Source organism: Stomoxys calcitrans, chromosome 2, assembly GCF_963082655.1.
Source record: "Stomoxys calcitrans chromosome 2, idStoCalc2.1, whole genome shotgun sequence".
NCBI classification, from domain to species: domain Eukaryota; kingdom Metazoa; phylum Arthropoda; class Insecta; order Diptera; family Muscidae; genus Stomoxys; species Stomoxys calcitrans.
In genome coordinates, this window is record NC_081553.1 from 198,201,557 (window position 1) to 198,223,921 (window position 22,365).

The following is a 22,365-nucleotide window of genomic DNA, read 5'->3' on the forward strand; positions in this document are numbered from 1 at the left end:
AATTTAATTTAATTTAATTTAATTTAATTTAATTTAATTTAATTTAATTTAATTTAATTTAATTTAATTTAATTTAATTTAATTTAATTTAATTTAATTTAATTTAATTTAATTTAATTTAATTTAATTTAATTTAATTTAATTTAATTTAATTTAATTTAATTTAATTTAATTTAATTTAATTTAATTTAATTTAATTTAATTTAATTTAATTTAATTTAATTTAATTTAATTTAATTTAATTTAATTTAATTTAATTTAATTTAATTTAATTTAATTTAATTTAATTTAATTTAATTTAATTTAATTTAATTTAATTTAATTTAATTTAATTTAATTTAATTTAATTTAATTTAATTTAATTTAATTTAATTTAATTTAATTTTATTTTATTTTATTTTATTTTATTTTATTTTATTTTATTTTATTTTATTTTATTTTATTTTATTTTATTTTATTTTATTTTATTTTATTTTATTTTATTTTATTTTATTTTATTTTATTTTATTTTATTTTATTTTATTTTATTTTATTTTATTTTATTTTATTTTATTTTATTTTATTTTATTTTATTTTATTTTATTTTATTTTATTTTATTTTATTTTATTTTATTTTATTTTATTTTATTTTATTTTATTTTATTTTATTTTATTTTATTTTATTTTATTTTATTTTATTTTATTTTATTTTATTTTATTTTATTTTATTTTATTTTATTTTATTTTATTTTATTTTATTTTATTTTATTTTATTTTATTTTATTTTATTTTATTTTATTTTATTTTATTTTATTTTATTTTATTTTATTTTATTTTATTTTATTTTATTTTATTTTATTTTATTTTATTTTATTTTATTTTATTTTATTTTATTTTATTTTATTTTATTTTATTTTATTTTATTTTATTTTATTTTATTTTATTTTATTTTATTTTATTTTATTTTATTTTATTTTATTTTATTTTATTTTATTTTATTTTATTTTATTTTATTTTATTTTATTTTATTTTATTTTATTTTATTTTATTTTATTTTATTTTATTTTATTTTATTTTATTTTATTTTATTTTATTTTATTTTATTTTATTTTATTTTATTTTATTTTATTTTATTTTATTTTATTTTATTTTATTTTATTTTATTTTATTTTATTTTATTTTATTTTATTTTATTTTATTTTATTTTATTTTATTTTATTTTATTTTATTTTATTTTATTTTATTTTATTTTATTTTATTTTATTTTATTTTATTTTATTTTATTTTATTTTATTTTATTTTATTTTATTTTATTTTATTTTATTTTATTTTATTTTATTTTATTTTATTTTATTTTATTTTATTTTATTTTATTTTATTTTATTTTATTTTATTTTATTTTATTTTATTTTATTTTATTTTATTTTATTTTATTTTATTTTATTTTATTTTATTTTATTTTATTTTATTTTATTTTATTTTATTTTATTTTACTTTTATTTTATTTTATTTTATTTTATTTTATTTTATTTTATTTTATTTTATTTTATTTTGAGAGTATTGTGGCTTCCTTACTGTGGCTTCCTTCCTACTTTTTGCAGTTTAGGAATTTCATCTGAGTCAGCTATACTGGGTATAGGGTCTTCCCTTAATCAGGATTAATGAGCTCTAATTGAATATGACGTTTTTTTTTGCCAATCTATCTTTACTCCTTTTCAATTAAAGAAAGAGGGGAGGAGCAGAGAAGGCAGGTTACTTAGACGAATGACCAGACATTTAGTTTCAATGAGATCAAAACCATTTTTGTAGAAAGATCATGAAGTGCTGACTTACAAATGTTGTTGCTGCCACTAAGACTGAATGCCAGGCGAAATGATGTACTTGCTAAAGTTTGTTGCAGCCATCCAGCATGTAGTGTTGCAGCGTGCTTGCCGATATTTTTCTGGTTGCCTTCAGTTTGGGGTTAGCTCACCCCAAAAAGGTCAGGAAAGTAACAATGACGAAGAGCATCAAAAAAACTACCAGAAATTATAAGCTTTCAACTGAAAGTCTAGCATGTTTTTTTTGCTTTTAGAGAAGAAAACTCCATTTTTTTGTTGATGAGTTAACCTAGTGCCAGGTTATTGTCTTTAGCTCTTTAAGTGTTCTGCCTCTTTAAAGATGTATAAATTCTATTGCGGCAATAGCAGTGGCTGTTAAGAGAGTTGCCAATGCAAAAAACTTTTGTCTCAATAAATGCTGTATGAACGAAAATTGAAAAAAGCAAAAAAAAAAAATGTGTAAATGTAAATGTGTCCGTCCATCCGTCCATCCGTCCGACTGTCGAAATCGGTACCGATAGAGGTCGAACGCGTAAAGCTAGCCGCTTGAAATTTTGCACGGATACTTAATTTTGATGTAGGTCATTGGGGATTGCAAATGGGTCATATCGGTTCATATTGGGATATAGCTCCCATATAAACCGATCTCCGGAATTCACTTTTGAGCCCCTGGAAGTCGCTATTTTTGTCCGATTTGACTGAAATTTTGCATGTAGTGTTCTTCCAACAATTATGCCAAGTGCCGTTCAAATCGGTCAAGAGCCTTATATAGCTCTCATATAAACCGATCTCCGGATTTGATTTCATAAGTCCTTATAAGCCGCAATTCTTGTCCAATTTGACTTAAATTTTGCATTTAGTGTTCTGCTATAACTTCTAATAACGGTACCAAGTATCATCCAAACCAGTCAAGAGCCTTATATAGCTCTCATATAAACCGATCTCCCGATTTGACTTCTTGAGCCCTTGGAAACCGCAGTTTTCATCCGATTTGGCTGAAATTTTGCACGCGGTATTTGTTACGACTTTTAATAACTGTGCCGGTCTAAATCGGTCAAGAATCTGATATAGCTTCCACATAAACCGTTCTCGCGATTTGACTTCTTGAGCCCATGGAAGCCGCAATTTTTATCCGATATGGCTGAAATTTTGCGTATGGTGGTGTGTTATGACTTCCAACAACTGTGCCAAGTACGGTCTAAATCGGTTTATAACCTGGTATAGCTCCCATATAAACCGATCTCCCGATTTGACTTATTGAGGCCCTGGAAGCCTCAATTTTCATCCGATTTGGCTGAAATTTGGCATGCGGTCTTCTGTTTTAACTTCCAACAACTATGCCATGTACGGTTCAAATCGGCCAAGATCTTGATATAGCTCCCATATAAACGGATCTCCTGATTTGACTTCTTGAGACTCTGGAAGCTGAAATTTTGTTTATGGTGTTCTGTTATGACTTCCATCAACTGTGCTAAATAAGGTCCAAATTGGTCAAGAACCTGATATAGCTCCCATATAAACCGATCTCCCGATTTGATTTCTCGAGGCCGTACAAGCCGCGATTTTTTCCGATTTCGCTGAAATTTTGCATATAGTGTTCTTTTATGACTCTCAACAACTGCGCCAATTAGGGTCCAATTCGGTCTATAACTTAATATAGCCCCCATATTTTAGCAGAATCAATGGTGGTGGGTTCCCAAGATTCAGCCCTGAATTTTGAAGATTTTTCCAAATATGACAACAATGTTATCAACTTTAGTTTAATTTAGCTGCAGTTGCTTTGCCTTCTTTTAAACTTTTTATACCCGGTAGTGGGTATAAAAAGTTTAAGGATGGGGGTATATTCATTTTGTCATTCCGTTTGCAACACATCGAAATATCCATTGCCGACCCTATAAAGTATATATATTCTTGATCAGCGTAAAAATCTAAGACGATATAGCCATGTCCGTCCGTCTGTCTGTTGAAATCACGCTACAGTCTTCAAAAATAGAGATATTGAGCTGAAATTTTGCACAGATTCTTTTTTTGTCCATAAGCAGGTTAAGTTCGAAGATGGGCTATATCGGACTATATCTTGATATAGCCCCCATATAGACCGATCCGCCGATTTAGGGTCTTAGGCCAATAAAAGCCACATTTATTATCCGATTTTGCTGAAATTTGGGACAGTGAGTTGTGTTAGGCGCTTCAACATCTTTCGTCAATTTGGCCCAGATCGGTTCAGATTTGGATATAGCTGCCATATAGACCGATCCTCCGATTTAGGGTCTTAGGCCCATAAAAGCCACATTTATTATCCAATTTTGCTGAAATTTGGGACAGTGAGTTGTGTTAGGCCCTTCAACATCTTTCGTCAATTTGGCCCAGATCGGTTCAGATTTGGATATAGCTGCCATATAGACCGATCCTCCGATTTAGGGTCTAAGGCCCATAAAAGCCACATTTATGATCCGATTTTGCTGAAATTTGGGACAGTGAGTTGTGTTAGGCCCTTCAAAATCCTCCTTCAGTTTGGCTCAGATCAGTCCAGATTTGGATATAGGTGCCATATAGACCGATCCGCCGATTTAGGGTCTTAGGCCCATAAAAGCCATATTTATGATCCAATTTTGCTGAAATTTGGGACGCCCTTCAACATCTTTCGTCAATTTGGCCCAGATCGGTTCAGATTTGGATATAGCTGCCATATAGACCGATCCTCCGATTTAGGGTCTAAGGCCCATAAAAGCCACATTTATGATCCGATTTTGCTGAAATTTGGGACAGTGAGTTGTGTTAGGCCCTTCAAAATCCTCCTTCAGTTTGGCTCAGATCAGTCCAGATTTGGATATAGGTGCCATATAGACCGATCCGCCGATTTAGGGTCTTAGGCCCATAAAAGCCACATTTATGATCCAATTTTGCTGAAATTTGGGACAGTGAGTTGTGTTAGGCCCTTCAACATCTTTCGTCAATTTGGCCCAGATCGGTTCAGATTTGGATATAGCTGCCATATAGACCGATCCTCCGATTTAGGGTCTAAGGCCCATAAAAGCCACATTTATGATCCGATTTTGCTGAAATTTGGGACAGTGAGTTGTGTAAGGCCTTTCGACTTCCTTCGTTAATTTGACCCAGATCAGTTCGGATTTGAATATAGCTGCCATATAGACCGATCCCCCGGTTTAGGTTCTTAGGCCCACAAAAGCCACATTTATTATCCGATTTTGATGAAATTCGGGACAGTGAGTTGTGTTAGGCCCTTCGACATCTTTCTTCAATTTGGTCCAGATCGGTTCAGATTTGGATATAGCTGCCATATAGACCGATTTCTTTATTTATTGTTTTGGACCCATAAAATGGTCATTTATTGTCTTATGTCGCCGAAATTTCTGACAGCGAGTTAAGTTAAGCTCTTTGACATTTGGGACATTGCTATGTGTTAGGCTCTTCGACATTTGTATGCAACTTGGCCCAAATCGGTCCAGATTTGGATATAGCTGCCATGTAGACCGATATCTCGATTTAAAGTCTTGGCCCCATTAAAGGCGCATTTATAATCCGATTTCACTGAAATTTGACACATTAACTTATGTTAGGCTTTTCGACATCCGTGTCGTATATAGTTCAGATCGGTTTATGTTTCGATATAGCTAGTGTACTTATTATTATATGGTCCAAATCGGAACTTATTTTGATATAACTGATATGGGACATAAGGTATGAAATTTTCACCGAATTTTGATGAAAGATGGTTTACATATATACCCGGGGTGGTGGGTATCCCAAGTTCGGCCCGGCCGAACTTAACGCCTTTTTACTTGTTAAACTTTGTATTGGCTGCTTAACCCTTATGATTTCAAGCAGTCATTCATTCATTCGTCGTGTTTTCCTTCTTTCTTTTTTTTATTCAATTTAACTATTTAAACAAAATCCGTTTATTAAGGTCACAATATTTTGGCTTGCCATAAAGTTAAGAAAACGAAAAATCCCAAACGATCGAATAACGATTTCGATGGTCGTTAATGAAATTTCCAATTTATTAAATGATTGGCCTTTTATTTTCTTCATCCAAGTTCATTGGGACCAGTGCTTAGATTATTGGCAAGATAAGTTCGCAAAAAATGATGGGGGGAAACTATACAAAAAAGGTAATGTACACTTGTTGTATACAACAAAAGGCACAGCTACCCCCTCTTTGGAATTCCCCATTTCCAAGAGTTAGTCTCTCAGTCTGTCTGATTTGTTCACCATAATTTTGACAAATGATTTCATTAATTATTTTATTTTAAAAGCCAACGTCATTTTCATAAATTAACTTATCACATCAGGCAAATCTTTTGCGTTTGTGTTTTTTCCCCTCTGTCTTCTCTGTCTCGATTTTCATAAAAACTGTTTCCATTATGTAATGACAGGCTATCGATATCCCATAAACAGTTCCGACCAGTAAGCCACTCTTTTTGGTTGTGAATGGTAATGCTACAGGAGGATGAAATGTGGAAAATGTGAAATGACACGCTGCCACTTGCTGTGGTGAAGGTATGCCAACACAGTGATATGCAAATTATTTTCTAAAAATGAAATTTAGAAAAAAAATCTCTATAAGAAATTTTTTCAAAATTTTATTTTTAGAGGCAATTTTTTAAAAATTCCCATGGAAATTTTGTCAAAATGTAATTTTTATAGGAAACAAGCTGACCCGGGTCCGCTCCGTTGCGCCTTCTTTTACTTTATATGGAAACAAGTATGGACCCCCAGTATGGACTCCCCAAAGTGAGTATGAATTTCGTGCTCTACTCCCAAATGCTTTTCATTTGAGTCCTATATTGCCACGATCGGTAAATACTTATGTCAGACTTAGCGGTTTTTTCGGCGTTGTTGCGGTCGCCCAGACATTTAGCTATGAAAGAAATATCGGTATCATGCTCTACTTTCAAATACCATTTATTTAAACCCCATATTCTCATTAGTTTAAGCGGAGTTTATGTGATGAGGCATACCCCAAACACTTCGACCCAAAATTGGTTATGAAATTCGTTTTCTAATCTCAAATATCCTTCATTTGAGCCACATATTGCCATGGCCGGCACATTTGTACTCTTTGGGGGGTCCCAGATACATGGACCCAGATTTGTATATCAGATTCGTATTCTACTCCCAAATACCTTTTTTTCCCCCATTGCGATGGTCACTAAATTTTTGCTTTTTGTGGAGTGTTTTGGGGAAGGGGTAGATCCCCAGAAATTTGGTCCTGAAAGTTCTCTAAACTCTATCAATGTTAGGCTCCACTGTCTTGCAGACCCAAATTGCCATGGCTGGCAAATATTTCTTTTTTTGGGATTCTTATGGTGGTGGGACGTCCCCTATACAGTTGGTCCCGAATGTTGATGTCAGATTCGTGGTCTACTCCCAATTATCTTTCGTTTGAGCCCCATATTTCCAAAGACGTCAAACATGTTCGGTTCGGGGGAGTTTTGGAGGATGGGGCGGCCACTCAGTGATTTGGCCGAGAAAATATGTATCAGATTCGTGTTATACTCTAAAATACCTCTCATTTGATCCCTATATTGCAATGGTCAGCAAATACTTTTTATTTGGGTGGTGTTATGGGGGCGGGATAGCCACATAGACACATTTTTCCGAATATTGATATCAGATTCGTGCTTTACTCCCAAAGACCTTTTATTTGTGGCCCATATTGGTATGGTCGTAAATTTGTCCTCTTTGAGAGGTGTTTTTGGGGAGAGGCGTCCTCAGTACTTGGCCCCGTATTTGGATATCAGATTCGTATTCCAGACTCAAATACCTTTTATTTAAGCCCCATATTGCCATGGTCAGTAAATAAGTCCTGTTTGGGGAATGTTTTGGTGAAGGAGCGGACCCCCAGAAGCTTGGTCCCACATTTGGATATCAAATTCGTATTATACTCGCAAATTCTTTTCATTTGAGTCCTATATTGCCATGCTCGGTAAATATGTCCGATTTGCGTGTGTTTTGGGAGTTCGGGGGTCCCCCAAACCCTAGGTCCGACAACTGGATATCAGATACGTTTTCTAATCTTATATACCTTTCATTTGAGCCCATATTGTCGTGATTGGTCTAAATATATATTTGGTAGGTTTTGGGGGTGGGGCTGCCCCCCAAGGTAACCCATCCGAAATTTGGGTACCAAATTTTTATTTTTAGGTTACTACAAGAGAGCACACAAATTTTCGCTAAAATCGCACCAACCATCTCCGATATCTGGCGTTTCTGAAAATTAGGGATAGGGGGAGGGACTTTTTGAGCCTCTAGAGGGCGCAATTCTTATGCGATTTGGCTAAACATTACTTCAACTGCTTCTTCCATGACCTTCCACATACGCACCACATATGATCTGAATCGGTCGATAATCTGATATAGCTCCCATATTAACTAATCTCCCGCTTTTACTTTTTGAGCCTCTAGAGGACGTAATTTTAGTTAAATTTGCCTGAAATTTTGCATAATGACTCTACTATGGTCTCCAACATCTAAACCAAGTATGGTCCGAATCGGTCGATAATATGAAATAGCTTCAATAGCTTGACAATTTTTATCCACTGTCCTTTGTTTGCCTGTAAAGAAACTTCGGGCAAAAAAATTAAAAATAAGATCCATGGTGAAGGGTATATAAGATTCGGTCCGGCCGAACCTAGCACGCTTTTACGTGTTGTCACTCTATTCGTTCGCCAAGCCATTGAAAACAGCTATTTTCCCCTTATAGAATTTGCTGCTTTCATTGACTTGGCGAAAGAATCTGCATGCCACTTGGAATCGACTCTAAAAAGGAGGCTTCTTATCGTTGAGCTAAAAATTCAACCAAACCTGCTCCACTACGCTTTCACTGCTCCCAAATTACTTTCATTTGAGTCTCATATAGCTATGATCGAGTAATGTTCCCATTTTGGCAGCTTTTTGGGGGTGGGGCGACCCCCAATTACTTGAACCTCCTTTTTTATGTCATATTCGTAGTCTACTTTAGAATACCTTTCATTTGAGTCCAATATGTCTGTTTGGATCAGTTTTTGGGGTTGGGCGACCCCTTGAATACTTGAACCCAAGTTTGTATACCATATTCGAATTTTACTCTCCAAAACCTTTGATACCCATATTGTTTGATTTTAAGTGTTGTTTTTGGGGTAATGGGGGAGGGCCCGCCCCCCTTCCAATATCAACAAATTATGAAGCGTATTCCTCCATGCTGACCAAATTCGCAATCTACTCCTGAATACCTTTCATTCGAGTCCCATATTGTCATTATCGTCAAATAAACCTATTTTAGGGGGTTTTGGGGTCGGGGCGGCCCCCCCCATTTACTTGGAACCAATTTTTAATATGAAATTCGTAGTTTACTCCTGAATACCTTTCATTTGAGTCCCATATTGTTGCGATTGGTCCTCTTTTATTTTAGGGCCGTACTTTTGGGGTAAGGGGGAGGGTCCGCCCCAAATCAAATTTTTATTTCTAAAAGAAATTTTTAGTCAAAATTTAATTTTTTTTTGTGAAAAGTTGACAATTTTTCTGTTTTTTTTTGAAAAATTTTGTCAAAAGTTAATTTTTAGAGCAACTTTCAAAACTTTTCTTTCTATAAAAATTTTTGTAAAAATTTTATTTCTTTGGGAAATTTTCTCAAAATTTTATTTTATTTTTGTGTTTTTTGTTGTTATATCCCTCGAAGATATTCTCTATCACATGATATCTTAATTAGAAAATTCTTTAACCCCTCATTGTATCGATTATCAAAACTAGTCCCTTTTCTCACATATGCATGTATATCAGCGGAATATGATCTTGTAACCTTAACCTGTGATGCAGCACCTCCCCAAGGACTTTTGGTAGTTTCACACATATTTCTTGGTTACTTAGACTAGGGTTTCATTCCTTGGCACCTCATAATTTTCCCCGTTGATGGCCAACATTTCACACACAAGCAGCGCACAGGTAGAGAGGAAGAGGAAACATGAAAAACAATCCACAGAGCCCCCACGATATCTTCAAATGCGGACTTCAATCGACAACTTTGGCATACAGCATTGCCGAGCAAAAGGGGACCTCTTGTAGCGGTGGGCGGTAGGTGCCATGGAAAATGATCTCCAATGAAAAAAAAGAGAATCTCCACACTGCAAAGAAATAAATGAAAAACGAACATGACACAAGATCAGCATCTGATAACGAAACGTTTTCATATAACAAAACGCTCGTCGAGCTTAGAGCAACTTTGGCTCATCTATGAAGGAAAGGACTCAAACTGATGTAAGCAGCACCAACAGCAGGAAGAACAACAACAATCACAATAGCCTGCCTGGTGTACCCTTTGGAAATCAAATGAGAGATGAAAAAAAAAAACGAAAAATGAAATGGTAAGACGTTAGGGCTTAGAGATGGACACTAAGAGTTAAGGATTTTACCCTACATTATGGGGGAAGGTAAATGGGGCATCTTACAAGGTAGCAGACATGTGAATAACCTCAAGGTTGCAGTCAACAAGTCAGCAGTGTATAATTTGGGAAATTTTGAGATTTTCTTCTTTTTTAAGGATTGGGGGAATTGTTTTCAAAATGAAGGGGAACCCCATAGACAAACCGTTTTTTACCATTTCTTGAATATTTTTTTTTTTCAATATATCAAAATTATTTTTTTTGTTATAGCTTAAGCGAAGTATCACCACTCACCAATAAGGACTTAAAAAACTTTTTTTTTTTTGTTTTAAGGGGGTTTTAGGAATTTTTGGGAATTTTGAGAATTTTAGGAATTTTATTGAATTGTAGGGTAAACTGTATTCGTCTTCTATGGCATAGCTTTTTTTCACACTCTTCTCATTGTTGTTGTGTTTGTGGTTTTAATAGTTTGTTAAGTATTTCTTGATGATGCTGACGTTAGTGGTTCGTTTTCGTGAAAGAAAAACACCTTTCAACCTTTCTGCAACATTTCTAATAAGCCACAGAAAAACAAACCAAAATCAGTTTGGAAAAAATCTTTAGACGTCTGGAACATCAGTTAAGAGCAAGCAACGATGATGTCCAGTCTTCAGCTTTGCCAGTTACGTGGCCCATTTGGTTCATGCAACATGCAACAAATTTTATCGTTTTTCCTGCACACAAATCTAAGCAGGCAAGGAGTACAGCTGAGCACAGACGGACGTGCGGACGGGCAAACATGACCAAGATTAGTTCCACTCAAATCAACACTTGTTAAAGGCATTTCAGAATCTATAAATTGGGATTGTTGAAGTTTGAATGCAAGCAGGAAGTGCGAACTTCAAATGGGCCATATATTGTAGAGCAATGTAAGGAGTGTAGCAAAAAAAGGCAAAATAGTTTGACAAAAAAAAAATTGACAAAATTTCCCTTGGTAATGAATTTTTACATAAAATCTCCCATACACAGGAAATTGTGACAAAATTTTGAACAGAAATAAAACTTTGAAAATTTTACCATAGATATAAAATTTTGACAAAATTTCCCTTCGATATGAAATTTGGAAAAAATTTCCTAATGAAATGAAATTTTGAAAAAAAAATCCCATAGAAGGGAAATTTAAAAAAAAAAATCCCATAGAAGGGAAATTTTGAAAAAAAAATCCCATAGAAGGGAGATTTAGGCCAAATTTCCCTTCGAAGAGAAATGTTAAAAAAAATTCCCTTCGAAAAGAAATGTTAAAAAAATTTCCCTTCGAAAAGAATTTTTCAAAAAATTTCCCATAGAAGGGAAATTTTGAAAAAATCTCCCATAAAAGGGAAATTTTGAAAAAATTTCCTATAGCACTGCAAATTTAACATAGTTTCCTATAGAAATAAAAATTTAAAAGAATTACCTCAAGATATGAAGTTTTGACAAAATTTCACCTTGAAATGAAATTTTGACAAAATTTCCCTTCGGAATAAAATTTGGTCAAAATTTAAACTTTTGTCAAAATTTTCCTTAAAATGACAAAATTTACCAATAATAACTCGTTTTGACAAAATTTACAAATAAAAATTCATTTTGAAAAAATTTTCTATTGCAATGAAATTAAATAAAATTACCTAAAGGAATGAAGTTTAGAAAAAAAAAATTCCTAAAAAATTGAAATTTTGACAAAATTTCCCATAGAATTGAAAATTTTACAAAATTTTCATTGAAATTAAATTTTGAAAAAATTTTCCGTAGAGATAAAATTTTGACAAAATTTCCTATAGAAATTTTGAAGGAATTTCCCATAGAAATGAAATTTTGAAAAAAATTCCCATAGAAATGAAATTTTGAAAAAATTCCCATAGAAATGAAATTTTGAAAAAAATTCCCCATAGAAATCAAATTTGCACAAAATTTCCCTTAAAAATAAAGTTTTAACAAAAATTCCTATAGATATGAAATTTGACAAAATTTCCTAAAAAAATGAAAATTGACAAAATTTTCCAAAGAAATAAAATTCTGACAAAATTTCCCAATAAAAACTCATTTCACTTTTTTTTAAATGGAATTTTGGCAAAGTTTCCCATAGAAATTAAATTTTGGCAAAATTTTCTATGATAATGAAATTTTGAATAAAATCCCGTTTAGACCAAATTTCCTTCGGAATGAAATTAAGTCAAAATTCCAATTTTTGAAAAAATTTTCTTATAAAATCACAAAATTTCCAAATAATACTCGTTTTGACAAAATTTCCCAATATAAATTCGTTTTGAAAAAATTTTCTATAGGAATGAAATTTAACAAAATTTCCTAAAGAAATGAAATTTAGAAAAAAATTTCCCAAAATTTCCTAAAGAAATGAAATTTAGAAAAAAATGACCTAAAAAATTTAAATTTGAACAAAATTTCCCATAGAAATGAAATTTTGATAAAATTTCCCATATGAAATGAACTTTTGAAAAAATTTCCCATTAAAATGAAATTTCGACAAAATTTCCCATAGAAATGAAATTTTAAAAAAATTTCCCATGAAAATGAAATTTTGACAAAATTTCCTATAGAAATGAAATTTTGACAAAATTTCCCTTAGAAATGAAATTTTGACCAAATTTCCTACTGCAATGTCATTTTGACAAAATTTTCCATATGAAATGAATTTTTGACAAAATTTCCTACAGAAAGAAAATTTTGACAAAATTTCCCTAGAAATGAAATTTTGACCAAATTTGCTACAGGAAGAAAATGTTGACAAAATTTCCCACAGAAATGAAATTTTGAAAAAAAATCGGATGGAAGGGAAATTTAGATCAATTTGGTCACAATTCCAATTTTTGACAACATTTTTCTATAAAATGACAAAATTCCAAATAATAACTCGTTTTGACAAAATTTCCCAATAGAAATTCGTTTTGAAAAAATTTTCTATGGGAATGGAATTTAACAAAATTTCCTAAAAAATTTAAATTTGAACAAAATTTCCCTGGAAATGAAATTTTGACAAAATTTCCCATAGAAATGAATTTTTGAAAAAATTTCCCATTAATATGAAATTTTGACAAAATTTCCTATAGATGTGAAATTTTAAAAAATTTCCCATGAAAATTAAATTTTGACAAAATTTCCCACAGAAATGAAATTTTGACCAAATTTCCTACTGCAATGTAATTTTGACAAAATTTTCCTTATGAAATGAATTTTTGACAAAATTTCTCATTGAAATAAAATTTTGACAAAATTTCCTACAGAAAGAAAATTTTGACAAAATTTCCTACAGAAAGAAAATTTTGACAAAATTTCCCTAGAAATGAAATTTTGACCAAATTTCCTACAGGAAGAAAATTTTGACAAAATTCCCAACGAAAGAAAATGTTGGCAAAATTTCCCATAGAAAGGAAATTTTGGAAAAATAGAAGTGAAATTTTGACAAAATTTCCTATAGAAATGAAATTTTGACAAAATTTCCTATAGAAATGAAGTTTTGACAAAATTTTCTATAGAAATGAAATTTTGACAAAATTTCCTATAGAAATGAAATTTTGACAAAATTTCCTATAGAAATGAAAAAACTTCCCAATCAAAACTCATTTTAATACAATATCCTATATTTCCATAGGATAAAATTTGGCTAAATTGGACTAGCCAAACTGCTACAACAACAACAACAACACCTAAATAGGACGTATTTGCTGAAAATTGCAATATGGGGTAGAACACGTATCTGATAGATATTTTTCAGAGCCAAGTCACAGAGTGGCAACCCCATCCCCCAAAGCACCACCAAACCGAAAATGTTTGCCCTCTATGGAGATATGGGACTCAAATGAAAGGTTATTGGGAGTAGACCACGAATCTGATGTTAACATTGGGGAACAACTGCCTGGGGGACGTTCCCATAACAACCCCCAGATAGGATGTATTTGCTCACCAAGACAATTTGGGGCTTTAAGGGGATGGAGCCAGGGCCTGCTACGCTGCGCAGCAAGTATTTCATAAAATAAAATTTTGACAAAATGTTCTGTAGAACAAAATTTTTGACAAAGTCTTCAATCGATATGCAATTTTGACAAAATTTCCCATAGAAAAGAAATTTTGAGACTTTTTATGAAATTTTGCAAAAAATAAAAATCCCATAGACAGGAAATTTGGCAAATTTTCCGCAGAAATGAAATTTTTACAAATTTTCCCATAGAAATTAAATTTTGACAAAATGTCCCATAAAATAAAATTTTGACAAAAATTCCTGTAGAACAAAAATTTTGGAAAAATTTTCAATAGAAATGGAATTAGGACAAAATTTCCCATTTCCCTTAGACTGAAAATTTTGTAAAAATTTTCCACAAAAATAAAATTATGGAATTAGAGCAAAATTTTCGCATAGAAATTAAATTTTGACATTTCTAAAAAAATTTTGCAAAAAAATTTCCCTTAGGCTGGAAATTTTGAAAAAATTTTCCACAAAAATAAAATTTTGAAATTTTTTTCTTAGAAATGAAATTTTGACCAAATTTTTCATAAAAATGAAATATTGACAAAATTTTGTTTTTTTTTTATGAAAATACCCTCTTATCAAAGATCATTTGTTTGCAACTTTGTTGCATTGACTTCTTAATTTTTTTTTGCCAACTTTGAAATTTTATGGGAATTTTGCTGGATTGTTTTTTTTTTAGATTTTTGTTTAGTTTTTGTATATTGACAATTACATGTGGCATGACACCGTCCTAGGATCAGTTAACTTGGTTAGTGTTGTTGTTTTATTTTCAACTGTCCATTCAAAATGACATTGTTAAGATGTGCTAAGCTCTCTGCTCTTGGCCACGAACATTTGTTCACAGCAAAAATGGGAAAGGAAAAACGCAGCAACACCAGAATGCAAAAACAAAGAGAAACGTCTTAAATGTAAAATGCCACAATAGTCAGCCATTCAGTCGGCCATCGAGCTGCGCTAGGGAATATTCTTTTCTTCTCCGCCTGTCAGTCTGTCTGTAGTTGTCATCTAAAAACTGGTGAAACACTCGAACACTGGCAACTCAAGTAACCCGAAGGAGCAGCAGCATGGAACTATGGAAATAAGCCAAAAAAAAAAAAAATAGAGGCAGACTATCATGTTCTACTGACTTGCCTGCGGTGTCGCGTCGCTCGTCAGTCGTCGCATTTATTGTCATGGCACCGTTGATACCTTCTTCGGCGGCTGGCACTTTGCTTCCATCATGGCTGGCTCCTACAAATTTTAACCTTCAACCTTAGCTGCTCAGAGTGGATAGAGTGAGCGCAGTGCGCTTAAAGCGCACACTCACCGCTGCTGCGGCCACCACTCAACGATGGCTGACAGTGACAGTGAAATGTTACCGAAACGCAAAACAAAACTGACAAATGTTTTAAGAAGGTGGCAACACCATTTATTTAAATCTCTACGCCAGCATTCTGCACTCTCCGCACTGGGCCGCGTTGAGATTTTTTGGTTTTATTTTTTGCAAGGCAAGACTAAGAAAAAAGCACTACCGCCACAACGTATCGTTAAAGTAATAAACAATTGGCCACATAGAAAGGAACGAACGAAACTGAGCGCAGCGGTCTTGGGGAGAGAAGCACAACAACAACAAAAATAAAGAAAACATTAAAAAAATATCAAATGACGACAGTTTTAGGACGTTGTCTTTGTCCGTCTGTCCGTCCGTCCGTGCGTCTGTTCGGCCCGTTGTGTGTCCCTCATGTTTTTGGTGCCTTCAGTCTGTCCGTCTGTCGTTCTGTCTGTCTGTCTGTCTAATCTAAATGTCTTGCCTTGAAAAGATTTACTGCAACAGCCTAACAACGGGGCTATATAAGTAACGTTTTTTTCCTGGTACTGAGCATCAATGCGAATTGGATGAATACGAGGTAGATTTTTGATTGTGAGCAATTTTCGAACCATATTTTGGAGAAAGGTAAAGCAGGCCTCAAGGTGGGAGCTGTGACATAGAGATTTTTAAAGGATATTAAACGTGATTAATCCTATCCAAAACTACTTTCTCGAATTTAGGGTGATGGTGGAAGATCAGTAGAGCAAGGTGCGGCTAGTGTTCAGAGTTCTCACACCAAACTTGATTTTTGAGTCATTTATGTATAAATTTAACCGAAGACGAAGAGTACCCATTTTTTGCGATATATCACAACCGATTTATGTTAATTTTTGTTTCTATCCCAAAACACAAATCAGATATTTTAATTTGGGATTAAGAGCATGGGGGAACTCCCCTCCTTGAAAAACGGGATGGGGCTTAAATGAATGGTATTTAGAAATAGAATACGAATCTAATAAAAACAAGTAAAAGCGTGTTAAGTTCGGCCGGGCCGTATCTTGGGAACCCACCCCCATGGATTCTGCTAAAACTTTATAAAAAACAAATCCCAGAGCTTGTGAGACTTGGAACTACCTTACACACTCCAGGGACACTGTGGGTATGCCTCTAACGACATGTAAGCTATGGTTTCAGGACCAGGCAAGAAGGGCAACGAATGATAGATGGACATAAAGAGGGGGCTGTGAGCATTCTAAAACTGTGTGGCCTAATCTAGACTTGAAGAGGTCTACTGCGTTGCTGTCATTGGCTAGAACAGACGTCTCAGTCATTGTGTCCGTCTTGACAGGTCACTGTCTAATCGGAAAACCAGCCAGCAACGACTTTTGCAGAAGCTGTAGCGACATCGAGGAAAAAGAGATTAAAGAACACTTTCTGTGTGTGTCCCGCACTAGCAGTCAGAAGGAGTTCCACTTTAGGTTCTAATTTCTTTGAGAACCTGTCTGATTTAGAGGATGTAAACATTCGCAAGTTATTGGGCTTTTTAAAGTGATCTGGATGGTTCAACGGTAGGAACTAGAAGGCATCTTCCTTCTTCTGTTCCTGTGGTATCACAATGGACGGAAACGTCTAAGTGTGTCTGATGCCAGACTGCCACTTAAACTTCACCTAACCTATATCAGGTTATAGACCGTATTTGGCATAATTATTGGAAGTCATAACAGAACACCGCATGCAAAATTTCAGCCAAATTGGACAAAAATTTTTGCTTGTAAGGTCTCATGCAGTCAAATCGGGAGATCGGCTTATATAAGAGTCATATCAGGTTATAAACCGGTCTGGACCGTCGTAGGCACAGTTGTTGGAAGTCATAACAGAACACTACATGCAAAATTTCAGCAAATTCGAACAAATTCGGGCGCTCAAGATATCAAATCGAGATATCGGGGTATATGGGAGCTATATCTGGCTATAGACCGATTCGGACCGTACTTGGTACCGTTGTTGGAAGTCATAACAGAACACTACGAGCAAAATATCAGATAAATCGGATAACAATTGTGGCTTGTAAGGGCTCAGGAAGGCAAATCGGGAGATCAGTTTATATGGAAGCTATATCTAAATCTGAACAGATATGGCCCATTTGTAATCTCCAACGACCTTCATAAATATTTAGTATCTTTGCAAAATTTCAAGCGGATAGCTTAACGCTTTCGACTGATATCTTGATTTCGACAGACAGGACAGGGAAACGCCCCACCCTAAATCACCCAAACGGGCATATAGATAGGTACAATATGGGACTTAAATGAAAGATATTTGGAACTCGAGCACGAATCTCACATAGAATTCGGAGATCAAGTATCAGGGGTCCGTTTCGCTCCCAAAGCTTTCTATAGACTTAATAGGTCAAATGAGGCGATTTCTGCATGAGACATATGTTTCTAAATCTGAATGGATATTGCCTCCTTACAATCTAAGCGATTTGCATAACGTCAATTCGAGAAATGTGAGAAATACTCGCCTCTTTAGACAAGAAAAGTTCGAAAACATCCGAGTTTGAAAAATTCTTGAAAAGGTACTAAATCCGTCGCGGATTTCGATAGCTGACAAGGTCAAATATTTAGGTGTGATATTGGACAGGAAACTGAATTGGGAAGTGTCACATTCAGGAGCGTACTGAGAAGGGCACTTTGTAGACGGGCCGTAGGCTCGAAATGGGGCCTGAATCCTTGGATAGTCCACTGGCTCTACAGGAGCGTGATTAGACCAATACTTACTTGCGCCTCAATAGTTTGGTGGACTGCTATGGAGAAAAAGTGCAACTTAAGGACCATACAACAGGTTTAGAGAACATGTTGTCTAGGCATAGGCGGAACGATGAGGACCACGCCCACTAGGGCATAGGAGACTATTCTAGATATCCGAACCATTGACATACAGATTAAGTGTGAGGCAGCCACTGCAAATATGATACTTAAGGTGATGGGAGAATGAATTGAGGGTGGGAGCAGCTCATACCATGGCGGTATAATCGAGGCGACGATAGGAAACCTGGAAGGAAGAAAAGAGGTTTCCGATCGTATACCTGAGATGAACCTTGAAGTCGAGTGCGAGGCACTGCTGCCATCGGCACCGTCTTGGATTGACGGAACCCTAGTATTGTCATCTGGAAGATCATGTTACACGGATGGATCAAAGCTAGAGGACAGACTGGGCCTGGGGGTTTACATTGAGAACCCAGGGACTGAGATCTGTTTTAGACTGCCTAACCATAATACGGTCCTGCAGGCGGAGATCCGGGCGATCACGGAATGCGTGAAGTGGTGTGGTGCTAACGCGAGGACGTCGACAGTAAAATTGCCATAAGGACAATAACAACCAGGACGGTAAGGTCACGAACAGTCTTGCAGTGAAAGAAGGAGATTAACGCCTTATCTAAGGATGGGAAAATCCGCATCGTTTGGGTGCCGGGCCATAACGGAGTAAGGGGAAATGAAACGGTAGACGATTTGGTGGTGAAGGCCAAAGGACTGCCATCAATAAACTTGGTTAACCCGAAGCCTTTCGGGTAGACACAGTCCGAGTTAAGGGAGTGGGTGACGAATGCGCGAAACGGTCAGTAGAACGGCGAAAATCCTATGGGGGGATCCAGATTGTGAGAAGACGAGGCTATTATTGAAAGGAAGCAAGAAGGAGGTCAGTATATCTATTTGTATCATAACGGGACACACAGGGGAGTGGTATTAAAAACAATTAAGGATTTGTATGTAGCACGGAATTCCTGACTTAAAATTTTCTTAGGACTCTACTTCTTTCTTTCTCTATCTTTATTTGTATCTCTATCTATATCTCAATGTCAATCTCTATCTCAATCTCTTTCTATCTCCATCTCAATCTTTAGCCCTCTTCTATTGATTGGAAAATTCGGACAAAACTTTGCGACTTCACAACATCTCCAAAATTGTTTATTAGTTCTTACTGCGCTTTTGTATAGCTGCGGTCATCTGTACATTTCACAAGCCGAATATAATTCTGGCATTACCTGTAGGTGATAATCCAGACTAGTCGCGGACAAACCTATTCAGTCGCGAGTTCTTTTTTCTGTAGACGGCGAGAGTACCTACCTTGAGGTCTTTCGTCGCAGCAAGTTCTCACTAAGTTCTCGTCACTTGTAAAGATTTCTCATTGATCGGAAAAAGCTTTTTCGAATGTCCCTCTTCCAAAGTTCTATACTAAGGGGTGATTTATTAAGTGAATTTCTTACATAGACCTACCTGGAGTGAGGAGATTGATAGGATAATCTAGGGTGGCTTTGAGTTATTGGTCTTCAAAGAGTGATTGTTTATCAATATGAGTGAATGACCGCCTATAGCATAAACTTGAATTTCTTCCAGTTGATTGCTATGAGACCCCGAGGCTCACCTCATTCGTTAAGTCTTTGCAGTGTTTAATTTTGGGATCGAATGCTTCCACTCCCATTGAGGACAGATGCAGTGTGCTGACGTTATTGGTAATATTCCAACATTTTTTTTCAGTCAAATGCATTTTCTAATGGCTAATCATTCCCAACTTCTCACCCCACCCTCGTATAATTTGATTACAACTGAATATGATTTTTTTTTATGTTCACTGCAGCATGCTAGTGTTGCACTGCTGTTGTCTTTGGGTTATTTTTTCCGGTTGTTCAAAGTAATATTTGCTTTGTAATTCATTCTTCTTTGAGTTTGTCGCGTTTGTTTGTCTGTCTTGTGTTGCCGGTGTAGTTATTTTTTGGGCTATGGATTTCCTTGCTGGCCAACTAGCCAAAGCTAAAAATGCAGCTTAGTCTAAGGTTTTTCTGTTTTTCATTTGTTTTTTTTTTGCTCCTAAGTAGAAACATTTTGTCCGCCTTAATGTCTGTTAAGTTTTCATTTAGTTTTGATGAGTTGCTGTTTGCCGGAGTTGAGTTGAGTTTGTGCCCCATCCTGGAAGTCGTGAGCCATGTGGTGAGATGCCGCCAATGCCGCCACTGCGAATGGCTAAACGGAGGAAACTAACGACGTTTGTAATTGAATGGTTATTAGTGTTTTATGATAGTCGGGTAATTAACAACTTGGCCAAAACTGTTTTCGTTTGGGCGGGAAATGAATTTATTTGATTACGAGTTAATACCGGGTATCATGGCCAAAAAGGATGGGCCATAAGGCCATGCTGTTCGGCTATGATATAGGGAGAGGCTTTGAGATGGCACAAGGGTTTTTTTTTGTTCGAATGAAATTGTGCTTGAAAGATTAATTAACGACCACAAATGCTGACTAGCCGGTAAATGATTAGCTTAACTATGGAGCTGATAAATGTGCCGTCTGTTGACATTTGAAGATATTAATTTGAAATGAAGGCTTTGTTGTTGGTTTGATGGAAGATTTGTAAATTGGAAAGTAAGTTATTGGTTTGCATGGCAATAGATAAAGCTGAAGAATGTGTGTCTGGGAAGTCTAAAGTGGTAACAGTTTCTGTGATCTGCGTATCATTAGTTTCAGTTTAGGTGAAAATACCCCAGAAGTGATAACTCCCCTAAACGGAAAGAAGGCGGATAGAGATAAGTTTCGGCATATATTCTACAGTGTATTTCCTTGGAAACCTTAAAAAGATAGTGGAAACTGTGGAGGTTAAGTTTTAAAAATACAAGGAGAGAGCTAAAAAGCCTCCGAACAAATCATGAATAGGTTGTCATTGATATGCGGTTGCCTATCGTCGTGTATCGTTTACTTTTTCCACCATCTAAAAATCCACTTTATCTCCCTCTCTCTCTCGGAATATGTAAGCTACCCCGCCATCGCTCGTTCATCAAGGTGTGGCACAAACACTATATGTCTCAGTTTTCCTGCGTCGAAGTCCCGGCTCAATATTGCAAATTTGCCCATTAACATACCATTAAGGAACAGCGGGGATACTCCTCTCATATCAATTAGTACTGTCCGACACAAGCTCGATATTAGCAATCGCTATTCATCAGAACATCTTTTGGACAAAACTTGTTACGGCTTTTCAGCTATCCTCGCTGCTGCTCATCTTTATTGTTATACTAGCTGAACCGGGCCCGCTCCGCTGCGCCTTCTTTTACTTTATATGGTACAAAATTTTCCTTGGAATATTTATTTTCGACATTTAAAGAGCATTTAGTGAAATACCATGCTACGAAAATAGTATATCACTTGACTAACAGTTTAACAATTAAAGTACCTTTATCTGATTCCCATATGATCTTTGTTGGTCTACGAATTTAAGTTTGGGCGTAGGGTGTACTCCATTTTTAAAATACTTTTTTTCAGCTCGATATTCTCATGTTTTCTCTGATTTAGTGGTGTTTTCGGGGGTGAGGTAGTCCCCCAGGCACTTGGCCCTGACAAAATATCGGCATCGTGCTCTTCTTTCAAAAACCATTTATTTAAACCCCATATTGCCATTGGTTTAGGGAAGTTTACACGATGAGGCGTCCCCCAAACACATGGCCCAAAATCGGTTATCAAATTCGTTTTCTAATCTTAAATACCACATATTGGCATGGTCGAAAAATTTGTACCCTTTGCGGGGTGTTTTGGGGAAGGGGTGATGCCCTAAATACATGGCCCTAAATTTGGATATCAAATTCGTATTCTACTCCCAAATACCTTTATTTGAGCCCCATTTTGCGATGGTCACTAAAAAATTGCTGCTTGTGGGGTATTTTGGGAAAGGGGTTGACCCCCAGAAAATTGGTCCCGAAGTGGGTATCAATTCTTGCTCTACCCCCCAATACCTTTCATTTAAGCTCCACATTGACATTGTCGGTAAATATGGCCAATTTAGGGGTGTTTTGGGGATTGGGGTGGTCGCCCAAACACTAAGTCCGGAAATATATCAGCAACGTGC